Source organism: Arachis hypogaea, chromosome 14 (assembly GCF_003086295.3).
Source record: "Arachis hypogaea cultivar Tifrunner chromosome 14, arahy.Tifrunner.gnm2.J5K5, whole genome shotgun sequence".
Classification (NCBI taxonomy): Eukaryota; Viridiplantae; Streptophyta; class Magnoliopsida; order Fabales; family Fabaceae; genus Arachis; species Arachis hypogaea.
This window is the reverse complement of record NC_092049.1, coordinates 131641281-131661803: the sequence shown is the minus strand read 5'-3', so window position 1 is coordinate 131661803 and position 20523 is coordinate 131641281. Positions and strand designations below refer to the sequence as shown.

General features: G+C 36.6%; 1 non-coding gene and 1 pseudogene across 1 annotated transcript; both read right to left on the bottom strand.

Moving 5' to 3' along the window:
- Positions 1 to 6406: 6406 nt before the first annotated feature.
- On the bottom strand, positions 6407 to 6514 carry LOC112745593 (small nucleolar RNA R71). Its single transcript, XR_003173512.1, has one exon. It is a non-coding gene; the product is annotated as a small nucleolar RNA R71 (small nucleolar RNA).
- Positions 6515 to 14544: 8030 nt separating this feature from the next.
- On the bottom strand, positions 14545 to 15484 carry LOC112743227 (probable protein phosphatase 2C 76; annotated as a pseudogene).
- Between the last annotated feature and the right edge of the window lie 5039 nt (positions 15485 to 20523).

The window sequence follows — 20523 nt, the reverse complement described above, 5'->3', positions numbered from 1 at the left end:
GAGACACCGCTCAAGTAAAGAAGTACGAGGTCAAGGACAATTTTACATAATAATAAATCAAAACTTGTTTAAAAATGTTTAAAACAAAACTCCAATAATATACTTGAAATCACAACCTTATAAGGATGTTCAATAGTATTAAAATGCGCTAAGAAGGAAACCAACTCATTTCAAGAAAGAAACTTAAATTAAAGGATTTCAATTAGGGTTCATAAAGCATGTCACTCATAGAAACGAAGAGCTTAAGAAGGAACTCAACAACTAAAAAAAGTTGATTCAAAACTTAAATTTCTTCAAAAGAACTCAAAACTTTTTTTTTCCCAAAATGGTTCAAAACAAAATTCTGAAAGTATACTTGAAATAACCACCTCGCAAGAATCATTTAAGAAGATTATGATGCGCTTAAAAGAAAATCAGCCCATGGAAGAAAGGATCTTTAAATCAAGGAAATTCAAACAAGAACTCATGCCCGCATGGATTATCAAACGAGTTTCCAATTGGTCCAAAGGAATACAAAACGCGCCAGAAAGACAACTCAATCAATAGAAAATTCTCAAGAAAGAACCTTTGACTAAAGAAAGATAAATAAAAGGACAAATGGTGTATTAGATGAAAACGAATTCAAGTTGACTCGGATGAGTATGAGATTCACAAGAAATGGAAAACTAAGACTAATGGTGATGTTTATAAAAATAAAAATAAAAGAATAATTAAAAACAGAACCAAGTATGACATCCATGAAATGAAAAGCTTAAGAGGTAATTGGTCTTGTCTTAAAAGGAAAGAAAAGTCCAATACTCTCCAAAAGAACAACAGTTATATAAATAATGTATTATGCTAAACCAAATTCAAATTAAATAATTTAGGTGAACTTATCAAATGAAAGTCAACTAGAATAAGGGCAAAAATCCTTTCTTTTCAAAAATTTGAAAAATACCTAAGTACATAATCAAATAAAGATATGCATGAGAACTATAGTAAAGCTATTACAAAAATCAAGTTGTATTTAGAGTAGGTATAATTCTGTAAACTAGTAAAAGAACATGTGAGGTATTGGGAGTAAATAGTTTTTTAAACTGCATAAAGAATTTTCAAAACTTCATATAAAGAAAGTTATATCGAATCAAAAACGATTTTATAAGGGCTTCAAGAATAATAGTTGTAAATATAATCAAATAAGAGAAAAATTATATCACAACTTTAAAAAGAATTCGAAATAGGAGTTTAAAGGAATACACTGCATCAAAACATGTTCAAAATTGTACCAAAGAATATATGGATCAAGAAAAGAATTTAAACAAAGAAAGGCAAGCACACCAAGGACGTTAAGCAGACTTATGCAGTTAGAATCAAACGAGGAAGCATATGAACAGAAGAATAGGGTTGGGAAAACATCAATTCACTTTTCCAAAAGAAATAGCAATCGAGGATTCCAAGATAAACTTATGAGAGAACAAGTCACATGACATTCACAGATTTTAAGACACCTAATCGAGTAACTTCGAGAAATAGTTTCTAACGTTCCCAAAACCCGCGACTCGCGTTATCTATGACTCGCATATCGTCTATGATAACCCATTAGTGCTTCCATACACAATTCACTGGTGTTAAGCCGGCCAAACTTAATACTAGGAATTATGCAATGCAAGACTAATGGCATTAATCAATAGACCGTCATGTGCATAAAGCTCTAATTCTCGTTATTTGAACGAGACCTATTACATGACAAATGCTCAGAGTATGCAATTGAAGCATAATCAATCCATTCCCAAGGCTCTACAGGAAAGACCGCTCTGATACCATAATGTAACACCCTCACTACCAAAATGTCACGCTTCCGGCTGCGCCACTCTGATAGCAAGAAGTATTATGACTACTTTACATACTAAATACTTAAATAGGAGCCTGTGACTCGACACTGTATCACTGCGTTCTTTAAAAAGCGAAAAATAAATACTTTATCTTAAGAAAAATACAAGCAGGCATAGATTCATATACAAGACTCCTTACATAATATCTTATAATATAATATACATATAAAACATACAACTCCTATCCCTCTTACAAACTCGTGATAACAAAGACGAGGGAAGAAAATAATATAATTCATACAACAACATATGAAACCAAACGCAGTTTAACTCTTCTTAATGCTTCTTCATCCGGTTCCTGAAAAGGTAAAGCTGTAGGGGGTGAGAACCTAACCACATGGTCTCACCACAGAGTTTCAAAGTTGTCATAAGGAGATATTTAACAAGAAAATTGTTTCCAAGCTCAGTGATGAGCGGATAATTTATACGCTTTTTGACATTGTTTTTAGTATGTTTCTAGTAGGATCTAGTTACTTTTAGGGATATTTTCATTAGTTTTTATGTTAAATTCACATTTCTGGACTTTAATATGAGTTTGTGTGTTTTTCTGTGATTTCAGGTATTTTCTGGCTGAAATTGAGGACTTGAGCAAAAATCAGATTCAGAGGTTGAAGAAGGACTGCTGATGCTGTTGGATTCTGACCTTCCTGCACTCAAAATGGCGCGCTTCCAATTGCGTTGGAAAGTAGACATCCAGGGCTTTCCAGCAATATATAATAGTCCATACTTTGCTCGAGGATAGATGACGTAAACTGGCGTTCAACGCCAGCTCTCTGCCCAATTCTGGAGTTCAGCGCCAGAAATGGATCAAGAACCAGAGTTGAACGCCAGAAATGGATCAAAACCTGGCGTTCAACTCCACAAATGGCCTCTGCACGTGGAAAGTTAAAGCTCAGCCCAAGCACACACCAAGTGGGCCCCGGAAGTGGATTTATGCATCAATTACTTACATCTGTAAACCCTAGTGATTAGTTTATTATAAATAGGACTTTTTATCATTGTATTCACAGTCTTGGTTACTCCGGTTCCCCTCTGGGGCCGAGACCAATGAACTCCATTATCACTTATGTATTTTTAACGGTAGAGTTTCTACACTCCATAGATTAAGGTGTGGAGCTCTGCTGTTCCTCAAAGATTAATGCAAAGTACTACTGTTTTCTATTCAATTCTTCTTATTTCGCTTCTAAGATATTCATTCGCACTTCAACCTGAATGTGATGAACGTGACAATCATCATCATTCCCTATGAACGCGTGCCTGACAACCACTTCCATTCTACATTAGAATTGAATGAGTATCTCTTAGATCTCTTAATCGGAATCTTCGTGGTGTAAGCTAGAATGATGGTGGCATTCAAGAGAATCCGGAAAGTCTAAACCTTGTCTGTGGTATTCCAAGTAGGATTCAATGATTGAATGACTGTGACGAGCTTCAAACTCGCGATTGCCGGGCGTAGTGCCAGATGCAAGAGGATAGTAAATCCTGTTCCAGCATGATCGAGAACCGACAGATGAATAACCGTGCCGTGACAGGGTGCGTTGACCATTTTCACTGAGAGGATAGGATGAAACCATTGACAAGGGTGATGCCTCCAGACGATTAGCCGTGCCGTGACAGGGCATTTGGATCATTTTCCCGAGAGAAGACCGAAAGTAGCCATTGACAGTGGTGATGTATCACATAAAGCCAGCCATGGAAGGGAGTAAGACTGATTGGATGAAGATAGCAGGAAAGCAGAGGTTCAGAGGAACGATTGCATCTCCATATGCTTATCTGAAATTCTCACCAATGAATTACATAAGTATTTCTATCCTTTATTATTCATCTTTTAATTATCTAATCCAATCACATTTAACCCTACCTGACTGAGATTTGCAAGGTGACCATAGCTTGATTCATACCAACAATCTCCGTGGGATTCGACCCTTACTCACGTAAGGTATTATTTGGACGACCCAGTGCACTTGCTGGTTAGTTGTGCGAAGTTGTGAACCATGGTATTGGCATCATGTTTTTGGCGCCATTACCAGGGAAAGAAAGAGCGATGAATTTTACATAATCAAAATGTAATCACAATTTCTACGCACCAAGTTTTTTGCGCCGTTGCCAGGGATTGTTCGAGTTTGGACAACTGACGGTTCATCTTGTTGCTCAGATTAGGTAATTTTCTTTTTGTTTTAATTTCAAAAAATTTTCAAAAATCTTTCAAAATTTTCTCCTTTGTTTTCGAAAAAAAAAATGTTTTCAAAAATATATTTTTCTTCAGAATTTTTAAGAATGAATTCTAGTGTTTCATGAAGCATGCTAAGCCTGCCTGGCTGTAAAGCCATGTCTAAATTCATTTGGACTGAGGCTTGCAATTTGTTATCAAGAGCAAGCTAGTTGTTGTTAATCCACCTGCTACTGTTCCTGATTTACATGCTAAAGCTTGGCTGGCCATTGGCCATGTCTAGTGTTTTGGACCAGAGCTTTCATTGAAAGCTTGGCTGGCTAGTGAGCCATGTCTAATTCCTGGACTGAAGCTTTAGACTAACACTGCAAGATTCCTGGAATTCATATTAAAAATTTTGGAATCCTTATTTTTCCTTTTTCAATTAATTTTCGAAAAAAAAATACAAAAAAATTAGAAAATCATAAAAATCAAAAATATTTTTCATGTTTCTTGTTTGAGTCTTGAGTCATGTTATAAGTTTGGTGTCAATTGCATGTGCATCTTGCATTTTTCGAAAATTTTTATGCATTCATAGTGTTCTTCATGATCTTCAAGTTGTTCTTGGTAAGTCTTCTTGTTTGATCTTTGCATTTGCATGTTTTGTGTCTTTTCTTGTTTTTCATATGCATTCTTGAATTCTTAGTGTCTAAGCATTGAAGAATTCTAAGTTTGGTGTCTTGCATGTTTTCTTTGCATTAAAAATTTTTCAAAAATGTGTTGTTGATGTTCATCTTGACATTCATAGTGTTCTTGGTGTTCATCTTGACATTCATAGCATTCTTGCATGCATTCATTGTTTTGATCCATAACTTTCATGCATTGCATCATTTTTCTTGTTTTTCTCTCTCATCATAAAAATTCAAAAATAAAAAAATATCTTTCCCTTCTCTCTCATCAAATTCGAAAATTTGAGTTGACTTTTTCAAAAATTTTTAAAATCAAGTTGTTTCTTATGAGTCAAATCAAATTTTCAATTTAAAAATCTTATCTTTTTCAAAATCTTTTTCAAAAATCAAATCTTTTTCATTTTTCTTAGTTATTTTCGAAAATTTCAAAAATATTTTTCAAAAATCTTTTTCTTAATTTTACATCATATTTTTGAAAATAACAATAACAATTAATGTTTTGATTCAAAAATTTCAAGTTTATTACTTGCTTGTTAAGAAAGGTTCAAACTTTGAGTTCTAGAATCATATCTTGTGATTTCTTGTGAATCAAGTCATTAATTGTGATTTTAAAAAATCGAATCTTTTTCAAAATTAATTTCAATCATATCTTTTCAAAAATATCTTCTTATCTTTTTTTAAAAATTTGATTTCAAAATATCTTTTCTAACTTCCTAACTTCTTATCTTTTCAAAATTTGTTTCAACTAACTAACTAACTCTTTGTTTGTTTCCTATCTTTTTCAAAACTACCTAACTAACTTTCTCTCTCTAATTTTTGAAAATATCTTCCCCCTTTTTCAAAATTTCTTTTTAATTAACTAATTATTTTAAATTCTTATTTTAATTTTCGAAAATTACTAACATTTTTCAAAAACCATTTTCAAAAATTACTAACTCTTTTTCAAAAATAATTTTCAAAAATTCACCTTCTTCCTCATCTCCTTCTATTTATTTATCTACTAACATCTCCTCATCTCACATCTCTGCTATCCTTACCCTTGTGTTTGGATTCTTCATTCTTCTTCACCCCTATTCCTTTTCTTCTTCTTCTACTAACAATAAGGAACCTCTTTACTGTGACATAGAGGATTCCTCTTCTTTTCTTTTTCTCTTCTCTTTCTTATGAGCAGGGACAGAGAAAAAGGCATTCTTGTTGAAGCTGATCCAGAACCTGAAAGGACTCTGAAGAGGAAACTAAGAGAAGCTAAATTACAACAATCCAGAGACAACTTGATTGAAAATTTCGAACAAGTAAAGGAGATGGCAGCCGAACCCAACAACAATGCAAGGAGAATGCTTGGTGACTTTACTGCACCTAATTCCAATTTACATGGAAGAAGCATCTCCATTCCTGCCATTGGAGCAAACAATTTTGAGTTGAAACCTCAATTAGTTTCTCTGATGCAGCAGAACTGAGAGTTTCATGGACTTTCATCTGAAGATCTTTTTCAGTTCTTAACTGAATTCTTGCAGATCTGTGATACTGTTAAGACTAATGGAGTGGATCCTGAAGTCTACAGGCTCATGCTTTTCCCATTTGCTGTAAGAGACAGAGCTAGAATATGGTTGGACTCTCAACCTAAAGATAGCCTGAACTCTTGGGATAAGCTGGTCACGGCTTTCTTAGCCAAGTTCTTTCCTCCTCAAAAGCTGAGCAAGCTTAGAGTGGATGTTCAAACCTTCAAACAAAAAGATGGTGAATCCCTCTATGAAGCTTGGGAGAGATACAAAGGACTGACCAAAAAGTGTCCTACTGACATGCTTTCAGAATGGACCATCTTGGATATATTCTATGATGGTTTATCTGAGCTATCAAAGATGTCATTGAATACTTCTGTAGGTGGATCCATTCACCTAAAGAAAACGCCTGCAGAAGCTCAAGAACTCATTGACATGGTTGCTAATAACCAGTTCATGTACACTTCTGAGAGGAATCCTGTGAGTAATGGGACGCCTATGAAGAAGGGAGTTCTTGAAGTTGATACTCTGAATGCCATATCGGCTAAGAACAAAATATTGACTCAGCAAGTCAATATGATTTCTCAGAGTCTGAATGGAATGCAAGCTGCATCCAACAGTACTCAAGAGGCTTCTTATGAAGAAGAAGCTTATGATCTTGAAAACCCTGCAATAGCAGAGGTGAATTACTTGGGAGAACCTTATGGAAACACCTATAATCCATCATGGAGAAATCACCCAAATTTCTCATGGAAGGATCAAAAGCCTCAACAAGGCTTTAATAATGGTGGAAGAAACAGGTTTAGCAATAGCAAGCCTTTTCCATCATCCAATCAGCAACAGACAAAGAATTCTGAGCAGAATCCATCTAGCTTAGCAAACTTAGTCTCTGATCTATCCAAGGCCACTGTAAGTTTCATGAATGAAACAAGGTCTTCCATTAGAAATTTGGAAGCACAAGTGGGCCAGCTGAGTAAAAGGATCACTGAAATCCCTCCTAGTACTCTCCCAAGCAATACAGAAGAGAATCCAAAAGGAGAGTGCAAGGCCATTGACATAAGCACCATGGCCGAACCTGTAAGGGAAGGAGAGGACGTGAATCCCAAGGAGGAAGACCTCCTGGGACGTCCAGTGGTCAATAAGGAGCTTCCCTCTGAGGAACCAAAGGACTCTGAGGCTCATCTAGAGACCATAGAGATTTCATTAAACCTCCTTATGCCCTTCATGAGCTCTGATGAGTATTCCTCTTCTGAAGAGAATGAGGATGTTACTGAAGAGCAAACTGCCAAGTTTCTTGGTGCAATCATGAAGCTAAATGCCAAATTATTTGGTATTGAGACTTGGGAAGATGAACCTCCCTTGTTCACCAATGAACTAAGTGATCTGGATCAACTGACATTGCCTCAGAAGAAACAGGATCCTGGAAAGTTCATAATACCTTGTACCATAGGCACCATGATCTTTAAGGCTCTGTGTGACCTTGGTTCAGGAATAAACCTCATGCCCCTCTCTGTAATAGAGAAACTGGGAATCTATGGGGTGTAAGCTGCTAAAATCTCATTAGAAATGGCAGACAATTCAAGAAAACAGGCTTATGGACAAGTAGAGGACGTGTTAGTAAAGGTTGAAGGCCTTTACATCCCTGCTGATTTCATAGTCCTGGATACTGAAAAGGAAGAGGATGAATCCATCATCCTAGGAAGACCTTTCCTAGCCACAGCAAGAGTTGTGATTGATGTGGACAGAGGAGAGTTGATCCTTCAATTGAATGAGGACAACCTTGTGTTTACAACTCAAGGATCTCTCTCTGCATCCATGGAGAGGAAGCAGAAAAAGCTTCTCTCAAAGCAGAGTCAAACAAAGCTCCCACAGTCAAACTCTAAGTTTGGTGTTGGAGAGTCTCAACAATGCTCTGAACATCTGTGAGGCTCCATGAGAGCCCACTGTCAAGTTATTGACATTAAAGAAGCGCTTGTTGGGAGGCAACCCAATTTTTATTTATCTAACAATATTTTTCTTAGTTATATGTCTTTATAGGTTCATGATCATGTGGAGTCACAAAATAAATATAAAAATTGAAAACGGAATCAAAAACAGCAGAAGAAAAATCACACCCTGGAGGAAGCACCTGCCCGGCGTTCAACGCCAGAACAGAGCATGGTTCTGGCGCTGAACGCCCAAAATGGGCAGCATCCTGGCGCTGAACGCCCAGAACAAGCATGGTTCTGGCGTTCAACGCCAGAAATGGCAACAAATGGGCATTGAACGCCCAAAATGGGCACCAACCTGGCGCTGAACGCCCAGAGTTGTGTGCAAGGGCATTTTACATGCCTAATTTGGTGCAAGGTTGTAAATCCTTGAACACCTCAGGATCTGTGGACCCCACAGGATCATCTCAGGATCTGTGGACCCCACAGGATCATATCAGGATCTGTGGACCCCACAGGATCCCCACCTACCTCCACTCACTTCTTCTCACCCCTCTTTCACACAATCCCATAAACACTCTTCCCTATTAAACCTTCACCACTCACATCCACCCACTCTTCCCAATAAACCTACCTCATAAACTCCACCTACCTTCAAAATTCAAAACCAATTTCCCACCCAAACCCACCCATATGGCCGAACCTTAACCCCCCCTCCCTTCCCTATATAAAGCCCTCCATTCTTCATCAAATTCACACAACACACCCCTCTACACTCTTCTTGGCCGAAACACTTCCCAATCTCCCTCTCTTTCATTTCTTCTTCTTCTTCATCTATTCTTTCTTTTATTGCTCGAGGGCGAGCCAAATTCTAAGTTTGGTGTGGTAAAAGCATAAGCTTTTTGTTTTTCCATTACCATTGATGGCACCTAAGACCGGAGAATCCTCTAGAAAGGGGAAAGGGAAGACAAAAGCTTCCACATCCGAGTCATGGGAGATGGAAAGGTTCATCTCCAAAGCCCATCAAGACCACTTCTATGATGTTGTGGCCAAGAAGAAGGTGATCCCTGAGGTCCCTTTCAAACTCAAAAGAAATGAGTATCCGGAGATCCGACATGAAATTCAAAGAAGAGGTTGGGAAGTTCTAACAAATCCCATCCAACAAGTCGGCATCCTAATGGTTCAAGAGTTCTATGCCAATGCATGGATCACCAAGAACCATGATCAAAGTAAGAACCCGGATCCAAAGAACTATGTTACAATGGTTTGGGGGAAATACTTAGATTTTAGTCCGGAAAATGTGAGGTTGGCGTTCAACTTGCCAAACATGGAAGAGAATGCATGCCCCTACACAAGGAGAGTCAACTTTGATCAAAGGTTGGACCAAGTCCTTATGGACATATGTGTAGAAGGAGCTCAATGGAAGATTGACTCCAAAGGCAAGCCGGTTCAACTAAGAAGATTGGACCTCAAGCCTGTAGCTAGAGGATGGTTAGAGTTCATTCAATGCTCAATCATTCCCACTAGCAACCGGTCTGAAGTTACTATAGACCGGACCATCATGATCCATAGCATCATGATTGGAGAAGAGGTGGAAGTTCATGAGATTATACCTCAAGAACTCTACAAGGTGGCTGACAAGTCCTCCACTATGGCAAGGTTAGCCTTTCCTCACCTCATTTGCCACCTATGCAATTCGGCTGGGATTGACATAGAGGGAGATATCCTCATCAAAGAGGACAAGCCCATCACTAAGAAAAAGATGGAGCAAGCAAGAGAGCCCATTCATGGAGCTCAAGAGGCGTATGAAGCTCATCACCATGAGATCCCGGAGATGCCTCAAATGCATTTTCCTCCACAAAACTATTGGGAGCAAATCAACACCTCCCTAGGAGAATTAAGTGCCAATATGGGACAACTAAGGGTGGAACATCAAGAGCACTCCATCATGCTCCATGAAATAAGAGAAGATCAAAAAGCAATGAGGGAGGAGCAACAAAGACAAGAAAGAGACATAGAAGAGCTCAAGGACATCATTGGTTCCTCAAGAAGGAAACGCCACCATCACTAAGGTGGATTCATTCCTTGTTCTTACTTTCTCTGTTTTTCGTTTTCTATGTTATGTGCTTATCTATGTTTGTGTCTTCATTACATGATCATTAGTAGTTAGTAACTTTGTCTTAAAGTTATGAATGTCCTATGAATCCATCACCTCTCTTAAATGAAAAATGTTTTAATTCAAAAAGAACAAGAAGTACATGAGTTTCGAATTTATCCTTGAACTTAGTTTAATTATATTGATGTGGTGACAATGCTTCTTGTTTTTTGAATGTATGCTTGAACAGTGCATATGTCTTTTGAAGTTGCTGTTTAAGAATGTTAAATATGTTGGCTCTTGAAAGAATGATGACTAGGAAACATGTTATTTGATAATCTGAAAAATCATAAAAATGATTCTTGAAGCAAGAAAAAGCAGCAAAGAACAAAGCTTGCAGAAAAAAAAAGAAAAAAAAAATAGGCGAAAAAAAAATAGAAAGAAAAAGAAAAAGCAAGCAGAAAAAGCCAAAAGCTCTTAAAACCAAGAGGCAAGAGCAAAAAGCCAATAACCCTTAAAACCAAAAGGCAAGGGTAAATAAAGAGGATCCCAAGGCTTTGAGCATCAGTGGATAGGAGGGCCTAAAGGAATAAAATCCTGGTCTAAGCGGCTAAACCAAGCTGTCCCTAACCATGTGCTTGTGGCGTGTAGGTGTCAAGTGAAAACTTGAGACTGAGCGGTTAAAGTCAAGGTCCAAAGCAAAAAAAGAGTGTGCTTAAGAACCCTGGACACCTCTAATTGAGGACTTTAGCAAAGCTGAGTCACAATCTGAAAAGGTTCACCCAATTATGTGTCTGTGGCATTTATGTATCCGGTGGTAATACTGGAAAACAAAGTGCTTAGGGCCACGGCCAAGACTCATAAAATAGCTGTGTTCAAGAATCATCATACTGAACTAGGAGAATCAATAACACTATCTGAACTCTGAGTTCCTATAGATGCCAATCATTCTAAACCTCAATGGATAAAGTGAGATGCCAAAACTATTCAAGAGGCAAAAAGCTATAAGTCCCGCTCATTTGATTGGAGCTATGTTTCATTGATAGTTTGGAATTTATAGTATATTCTCTTCTTTTTATCCTATTTGATTTTCAGTTGCTTGGGGACAAGCAACAATTTAAGTTTGGTGTTGTGATGAGTGGATAATTTATACGCTTTTTGACATTGTTTTTAGTATGTTTCTAGTAGGATCTAGTTACTTTTAGGGATATTTTCATTAGTTTTTATGTTAAAATCACATTTCTGGACTTTACTATGAGTTTGTGTGTTTTTCTGTGATTTCAGGTATTTTCTGGCTGAAATTGAAGGACTTGAGCAAAAATCAGATTCAGAGGTTGAAGAAGGACTGCTGATGCTGTTGGATTCTGACCTCCCTGCACTCAAAATGGATTTTCTGGAGCTACAGAACTCAAAATGGCGCGCTTCTAATTGCGTTGGAAAGTAGACATCCAGGGCTTTCCAGAAATATATAATAGTCCATACTTTGCTTGAGAATAGACGACGTAAACTGGCGTTCAACGCCAGCTCTCTGCCCAATTCTGGAGTTCAGCGCCAGAAATGGATCAAGAACCAGAGTTGAACGCCAGAAATGGATCAAAACCTGGCGTTCAACTCCACAAATGGCCTCTGCACGTGGAAAGTTAAAGCTCAGCCCAAGCACACACCAAGTGGGCCCCGGAAGTGGATTTATGCATCAATTACTTACATCTGTAAACCCTAGTGACTAGTTTATTATAAATAGGACTTTTTATCATTGTATTCACAGTCTTGGTTACTCCGGTTCCCCTCTGGGGCCGAGACCAATGAACTCCATTATCACTTATGTATTTTTAACGGTAGAGTTTCTACACTCCATAGATTAAGGTGTGGAGCTCTGCTGTTCCTCAAAGATTAATGCAAAGTACTACTGTTTTCTATTCAATTCTTCTTATTTCGCTTCTAAGATATTCATTCGCACTTCAACCTGAATGTGATGAACGTGACAATCATCATCATTCCCTATGAACGCATGCCTGACAACCACTTCCGTTCTACATTAGAATTGAATGAGTATCTCTTAGATCTCTTAATCGGAATCTTCGTGGTGTAAGCTAGAATGATGGCGGCATTCAAGAGAATCCGGAAAGTCTAAACCTTGTCTGTGGTATTCCAAGTAGGATTCAATGATTGAATGACTGTGACGAGCTTCAAACTCGCGATTGCCGGGCGTAGTGACAGACGCAAAAGGATAGTAAATCCTGTTCCAGCATGATCGAGAACCGACAGATGAATAGCCGTGCCGTGACAGGGTGCGTTGACCATTTTCACTGAGAGGATAGGATGAAACCATTGACAAGGGTGATGCCTCCAGACGATTAGCCGTGCCGTGACAGGGCATTTGGATCATTTTCCCGAGAGAAGACCGAAAGTAGCCATTGACAGTGGTGATGTATCACATAAAGCCAGCCATGGAAGGGAGTAAGACTGATTGGATGAAGATAGCAGGAAAGCAGAGGTTCAGAGGAACGATTGCATCTCCATATGCTTATCTGAAATTCTCACCAATGAATTACATAAGTATTTCTATCCTTTATTATTCATCTTTTAATTATCTAATCCAATCACATTTAACCCTACCTGACTGAGATTTGCAAGGTGACCATAGCTTGCTTCATACCAACAATCTCCGTGGGATTCGACCCTTACTCACGTAAGGTATTACTTGGACGACCCAGTGCACTTGCTGGTTAGTTGTGCGAAGTTGTGAACCATGGTATTGGCATCATGTTTTTGGCGCCATTACCAGGGAAAGAAAGAGCGATGAATTTTACATAATCAAAATGTAATCACAATTTCTGCGCACCACTCAGTGATTATCATCGCCTTATGAATCCTTTTTTAAACCAGTAGGTAATCGTTCAAAAATTTTCAAAGAAATAATGTTTAATCTAATTTAAATCCGAAACCTTTCCTTTCTTATAAGAAAATCTCAATCAGAAACTAACCACGCAATCAAACAACACAATCATTAATTCAGCACCAAAGTTCATTCTCAAATGTAACACGCCAGGACAAACACAGGCAAGACAGACAAGGAAAGCACAAGTAGGTAGCAATTACAGCAAATAGTTCAAGTAGCAGTTAAGAACAGTTTAGCAATTAGACAAACCAAAACAAGTTCAAACCCAAGCAAAACATACAAATGCATATGATGCATGCCTGTCCTATGGCTGATGAGGCTCATCTGTCGGTTATCCAGCCAACCCGACAAGTCTGAATTGTCCTTAGACTGTCCCCCGACGTGCATCCCCAAGAGTCTATGCATAGCTTTTTCTCAAATAATCAATATTGCTCAATGGGGGTAACATTCCCGGGAATTTATATAGTGCCCGGTCACACTTACGTCGTAGGGTCAACAGAGTATCGAGTTTTCAACCTGGTACATGTGGTGGCAAGCCATGGTATTTTATCCAGGAAACCTCGTATCTCAGATAATTCAAAATCATAAGCCATATGAATAATTCAAAGATCATATCTCAACATTCTCAACATCATAATCATTCGTCAATCTAAATCTCATTTCCAAATTCATTCAAAAACCATATTTCAAAGAAAATTCTCATTGTCCTTCTTTCCATTCCGTTCACTAACAATTCCCAATCCAAAACATAACTCTTTCTTTAATAAATGAGGTAATTTTAAATCATATAATACTTAAAACCCTTTTAAAATAACTACTTTAAATGAAACTTCTAATTTTATAAAATTTCGGCAGCATCTCCTCTAAAACTCGGGTTCTGCCACCCTTTTTGGGTCCCGTCCAAACATTTCTCAAACTTTTTTCTCAACCATTTCCAAATCTCATTCATTTTCCAAAATTCAACCAGTTCCAATATAAAATTGTTTTCAAAGCAAATCAGTGCCAATAATAAATCTCTTTTTAAAATCAAACCAGCTCAAATACTAAATCATTTATAAAGTTAGACTAACTCAAAATTAAACCGTTTCCAAAATTAATTCAGTTTCATATTCCAAATCATTTACAAAGCCGATTCATTTACATTATCAAAAATAGCTTCAAAACCAAGAAAACCATTTTTCATAATAATCAACTAAATAACCTTTCAAACTAATTTCTTTTTAGCCATCACAAACTACTCAAGCAATCATGCAGCCAGTCATTCAGTCCAGCAAACAACCACAGTTATAAGACAATCATAATCACAGACATATGTTTCTCACATTAATATCTATTTATAACAACTCGGTAATGTAAAATAGATTTTAAGAAAAACCCCTACCTCAATTTAGTCAAAGCTCAGTAGTTAAACGCATCAATTCCTCTTCCGTTCATCACTTCTGTTTGGTTTATGATCCTGAGAGAGCAATTGCTTTACCAGCCAATATTATAGTCCCAGAATTTCCAACATTAGCAACATAGAAATGGTTATCAACCAAAACAGCAGTTGAAGCAGTAGAGCCATCATCCCAAAAAGTGTCTTTTTCAGAATCCAGAAATTGATACGTTTCACTTATAGCCAATTTGGCACCAGTAAAGAAAATTTGGATGCTTCATGAGATTATCAAAGAGATGCTCTTTCAAATACTCTGCAGCACGAGAACTACCATGACCATCAAATATTCCAAATAAGCATACTGAATGACCACCAATCTTCAATATTTTAATATCATAAAAATCCTCCATCGTTACTCTCTTCCATCTGAAGCTTGAATACCCACGGCTAAGCCTTCCATCCTCACTTTTCCACCCTCTACTTGCAAACCGGCCATCATCATCTTTTTCTGGCATCATATTCACAAGGGAACCAACACTTCTTGACACAGAACCCGTATCCACCATCATCATTAAATTGACGAATAAGAAATACTAGGGGCAGCTTGCAAACTCCTCTTAGTGTTGTTTATTCTCACTTGATTGGAAAAGGTTCCAGCTTGAACAACCAAAGACTTACACGATTGCTGCATACCATCTAACCGACCAATCAAGAAGATAGGGGTTCCGGCGGCAGTTTTCGGCAACCACACCCACAGCAGCGCAGCTTCCAACAGAACCAAATAGAGCGACGGTAACCTTCGAGCAACTTTGATGAGCTTCATCAGCGGTGGTAAGAAAGGCGGTCCCGACGGCCAGAGGCTCCAGCAGCGGTGGTGAGATTTGGTGGCAGTGACGTAAACATCGTCTCCTTCCTCGCGTCGCACTCCTCCTCCACAAGTCTCCTCTCTTCGGGCACTCTCTCTCCTCGGCTCCACCATGGATGGCGGTGACTCTGCTTGCGGTGAGGACGACGATGGTGACCTCAGCAGTGGCAGCGGCGGCAAGATGCGACGACAGTGGTGGCTTCTCCCCTGCGCGCGCTCTGCTCCTCCCTTGCATGGCTCTGGTTCGCGCTCCTCTTCCTCTAATGGTGACACACAACGGCATAGATGCATCTGCGGCGGTGACAGCCTCAACCGCGATGAAGAGCGGCGGAACAGCTCACCAGCTTTGGTGCGTCTTCCCCTTCCACCGGTGCTCTTCCCTCTCTTTCTCTCTGTTTTCTCGGATTTCACTCTCTTTTCCCTGCTTTCCCTGTTTTCATTTCCCTTCTCTTTTTCTTTTTGTTTATTTTGAAGCTGTGTTTCTTTACAGAAAAGGAGGTATGGCGGTGGTGGTTAGGGGTTAGGGTAGAATTAGGATTTGATTTGGGACAAATGTAAAATTAGGGATTTTTGAGCAAATTGAAATTTTGTTAAATTTTAATAAAATTAAGAGATATTATATTAAATTAACTTTTAAATTAATCCTTTAAAATTATTTTAAAAATATTATTTAATTATTAATTTATTGATTAATTTTTAATTAAATAGTCTAATTTAAAATATAAAATAATATAATTAATTTTATTTGTTTATAAGGATTAAAGTATTAAATTACAAAATCTTAATTATTTAAACCAAATCATGTAAAATTCTTATTATTTTACATTTACTAAAATTTATAATTTAAATATAGAAAATGATTCGTTAATTATAAAATTAGATAAAACCTTAAATTACTTTAAACTCAATTAATCAAAATTTGCTTTAATTATCTTTAATAAAATAATTTATGAGATTAAAGTACTTAATGACTAAATAAATCAAAATTAGCTCTTAATAAGATTATTCTAAAATTTTTGGGTCTTACAGAAAGAACTATGCTTTAAGTTTGATTTATTAATGAAAGAATGATGTTTCGAGCTTTATTGAGAAAAGATTTATGTTTTGAGTTTGAACTATTAATAAAAAGGGTTATACCATAGATTTGATTTAGTAAGAAAAGATTTATGTTTGGGTTTGAATTATTAAGAACAACTTTATGTTTTGAATGTGATTTATTAAGAAAGGATTATAATTTGAGTTTTGACTTATTAAGAAAGGCTTTATTTTTTGAGTTTGATTTATTAAGAAAAGTTTTACATTTTGAGTTTGATGAAAGAACTACATTTTAAGGAATTATGATTCAAAAAGTTTAATAATTTTAAAGAACGAGATTAGTTATCATCCTCCCTAAAGTCTCGAGACCCTGCCGTGAGGTTTAATTAATAGATGACTCGTTTAGTATTTTGAAAGAGGTTTTAATCCGAAATAGTCTTGAAGTTGGTTTGGAAAAAAAATCTTGGTTAAGTAAGAATTGGGCTGAAATAGTCTTAAAGTTGGTTTGGAAAAAAAAATCTTGGTTAAGTAAGAATTGGGTTTTGTATGAAAGAAGAACTTTTTTTTATAAGGTGGTTTTGGGGGTTTTGGAAAAGATTTTAAGGAGTGATGTTGGTTTTCAAATAAAAATGAAATTGTTTTGAGCTTTGACCTAGCAAGGTTTGTGGTGGTTTACTGCTTGCCCAGTGTCGAGATGTATGTGGGGTTCGTGGTTGTGTACCGCCTACATGTTTCTAGAAGAGGATGTTGTGTGGGGTTCGTGGTAGTTTACCGCCTACATGTGTGTGTTGTTTTCCAATTGAAGATCTTGCGAGGTTTGTGGTGGTGTACCGCTTGCAATGGTGGGGTTCTTGGTGGTGTACCACCCACCGGTTTTCAAGAGGATGATATCCAGGTTAGCTATCGGATGTGTCAGGTTCTGACAAAGTAACCGACACGTGAGCTCACGGCCAGTAGGACAGGCATGCATCATCATATTGCATTTGTTTGCCATTGTTTGGGTGTGCTTAAATTGTTTTGGTTTGCCTATCTGATAAGTTCTGCTTAACTGGTAATTGTGATATTTGCTGTAACTGTTCTTTAAGTGTGTTTGCCTTGTATTTATTTGTGCTTGTGACTAATTTCTGTTTTAAGTATTGGTGGTGGATTGATGATAGCGGTGATGAGTTTTGTTGGGCCGGAGGCCGAGATTTAATTGTATTTTGGGGCGGAGGCCGTGATGGGTGAGTTTGGTTTGATTGATTCCTTGGTATTTACATTGAATATTATGTATATTTATAAAGAATGGAACTTTTACGAAATTAAGATATGGGTGTCGGGATTTCGGATTTAATTACATGTTGAAGTTTGAATAGATTCATAAGATAACGATAAGTACTGAGCTTTAAAACAATTTTCGTTAAAAATATCTTCTTGTAACAGTTCTCAAAACCCTCTACTGAGAACCCTTTCGAGTATGATATTCTCACTCCCTTACAGAACTTTTCCTTTCAGGATATGGACGCTGAAGTCATGAAGAGTTTACTTAGTTGTTGTTTTGGCAATGTTTTGTATTGCTTTAGTTATTATTTATTATTCCCTCGTGTTTATCTTTCACAATTTGTAAGAGGGATATGATTTGTTTTATGAAATGCTTGTAAGTTAATACTATGTATATGTATGTATATGGTTGTAAGTATGGATTTATGTTTTGTTTTAAACGGTCGTTTGAAAAATATAGTTTAAGTTTTAAACAGGCTCATATTTTAGTATTAAATATTTTAAGAATCGTCGTAATACCTAAACTATCAGCGTGGCGCAGCCGGAAGCATGACATTTTGATAGTTAGGGTGTTACATATTCTAGTAATAATTAAGAAAATATTAAATAATAAGATAATTTTAGACCGTTTAGACTGATATTTTATTGTTTCTCAAATAATATTCCATTTTATTGATAATATGTAAAATAAAGTCAATATATATGGTCAAATATTTAAAGTGCTTCCAAATTAGTAATCTTCTCAATAATTATGAGAATATATAAAATATCAAAACATCTAATTTTATTAATTTAATATGTGAATGCATTAATATTTAAATCTTACCATCAATATACATTCATGCATCTCTACACAATTGTTTTAGATGAAAACAAAATACGTTTGATACGAAATGCATATATAAATGTAAATCATTCCACGGGATCATCAAGGGTTCATATAAAAAAATATTGATCACCATGTTAAATATTTGTTCCGTATTATTTGATTCTTCCATTTTCATTCGGCACTTTCATTTTCTATCAATTTTTTCCTATCCTCATTCACTAACCTACCAACATATACAAGCTTCAACCTTAATGATCTTCAAATTAATCATCATATCTAATCAATAAAGTACCAAAGGATTAGATTATTTTTGTTTTTATTGCTGCTATATGTTTTTAATCATAACCAAAATTTGGGAATTCATGGTGGCAATAATGAAAACAAACCTCTGCATTATTGGTGATGATAGTACAGAAGATTATTTTTCCTTGCAAGCTTCACCACAACTTTTAGGATTTTAAGTTGTTTTTAAATATTACGGTGAACTCAGGTGAAAATAAATGAGATCTAATTTTGGTACTGTAACACCCTCACTATCAGTAGTCACGCTTCCGGCTGCACCACTCTGATAGCAAGAAGTATTATGACTACTTTACATACTAAATAATAAAATAAGAGCCTGTGACTCGACATTGTATTGCTGATTTCTTCGAAAACTAGAAATAAATATTTTATCTTAAGAAAAATACAAGCAAGCATAGATTCATATACAAGACTCCTTACATAATAACTCAATATATTATACATATAAAACATACAATTCCTATCCCTCTTACAAACTTGTAATAACAAAGACGAGGGAAGAAAATAATCTAATGAATACAACAACATCTAAGCCAAACGCAGTGTAACTCTTCATAATGCTTCTTCCGGTTCCTGAAAAGGTAAAGCTGTAGGGGGTGAGAACCTAACCACACGGTCTCACCACTGAATTTCAAAGTTGTCATAAGAAGATATTTAATAAGAAAACTGTTTTCAAGCTCAGTGATTATCATTGCCTTATGAATTTTGTTTTTAAAACCAATAGGTCATCATTCAAAACCTTTTCGAAGAAACAATATTTAATCTTTCAGAAATCCGAAACCTTTCTTTTCTTATAAGAAAATCTCAATCAGAAACCAACCACGCAATCAAACAACACAATCATTAATCCAGCACCAAAGTGCATTCTTAAATGTAGCACGCCAGGACAAACACAGGCAAGACAGACAAGGAAAGCACAAGTAGGTAGCAATTACACCAAATAGTTCAAGTAGCAGTTAAGAACAGTTTAGCAATTAGGCAAACCAAAACAAGTTCAAACCCAAGCAAAGCATACAAATGCATATGATTCATGCCTGTCCTATGGCTGATGAGGCTCATCTGTCGGTTATCCAGCCAACCTGACAAGTTTGAATTATCCTTAGATTGTCCCCCGACGTGCATCCCCAAGAGTCTATGCATAGCTTTTTCTCAAATAATCAATATTTCTCAATGGGGGTAACATTCCCGGGAATTTATATAGTGCCCGGTCACACTTACGTCGTAGGGTCAACAGCGTATCGAGTTCTCAACCTGGTACACGTGGTGGCAGCCACACCACTTAATCCAGGGAACCTCGTATCTCAGATATTTCAAATTCATAAGCCAAATGAATAATTCAAAGATCATATCTCAACATTCTCAACATCATAATCATTCATTAATCCAAATCTCATTTCCAAATTCATTCAAAAACCATATTTCAAAGAAATCCTCAACATCTTTCTTTCCATTCCGTTCACTAACAATTCTCAATCCAAAACATAACTTTTCCTTTGATAAATAAAGTAATCTTAAATCATATAATGCTTAAAATTAAACCTTTTAAAATAACTACTTCAAATGAAACTTCTAATTTTATAAAATTTCGGCAGCATCTCCTCTGAAACTCGGATTCTGCCACCCTTTTCGGGTCCCATCCAAACATTTCTCAAACCTTTTCCAAACCTCAATAATTTTCCAAGATTCAGCTAGTTCCAATATCAAATTATTTTCAAAGCGAATCAGT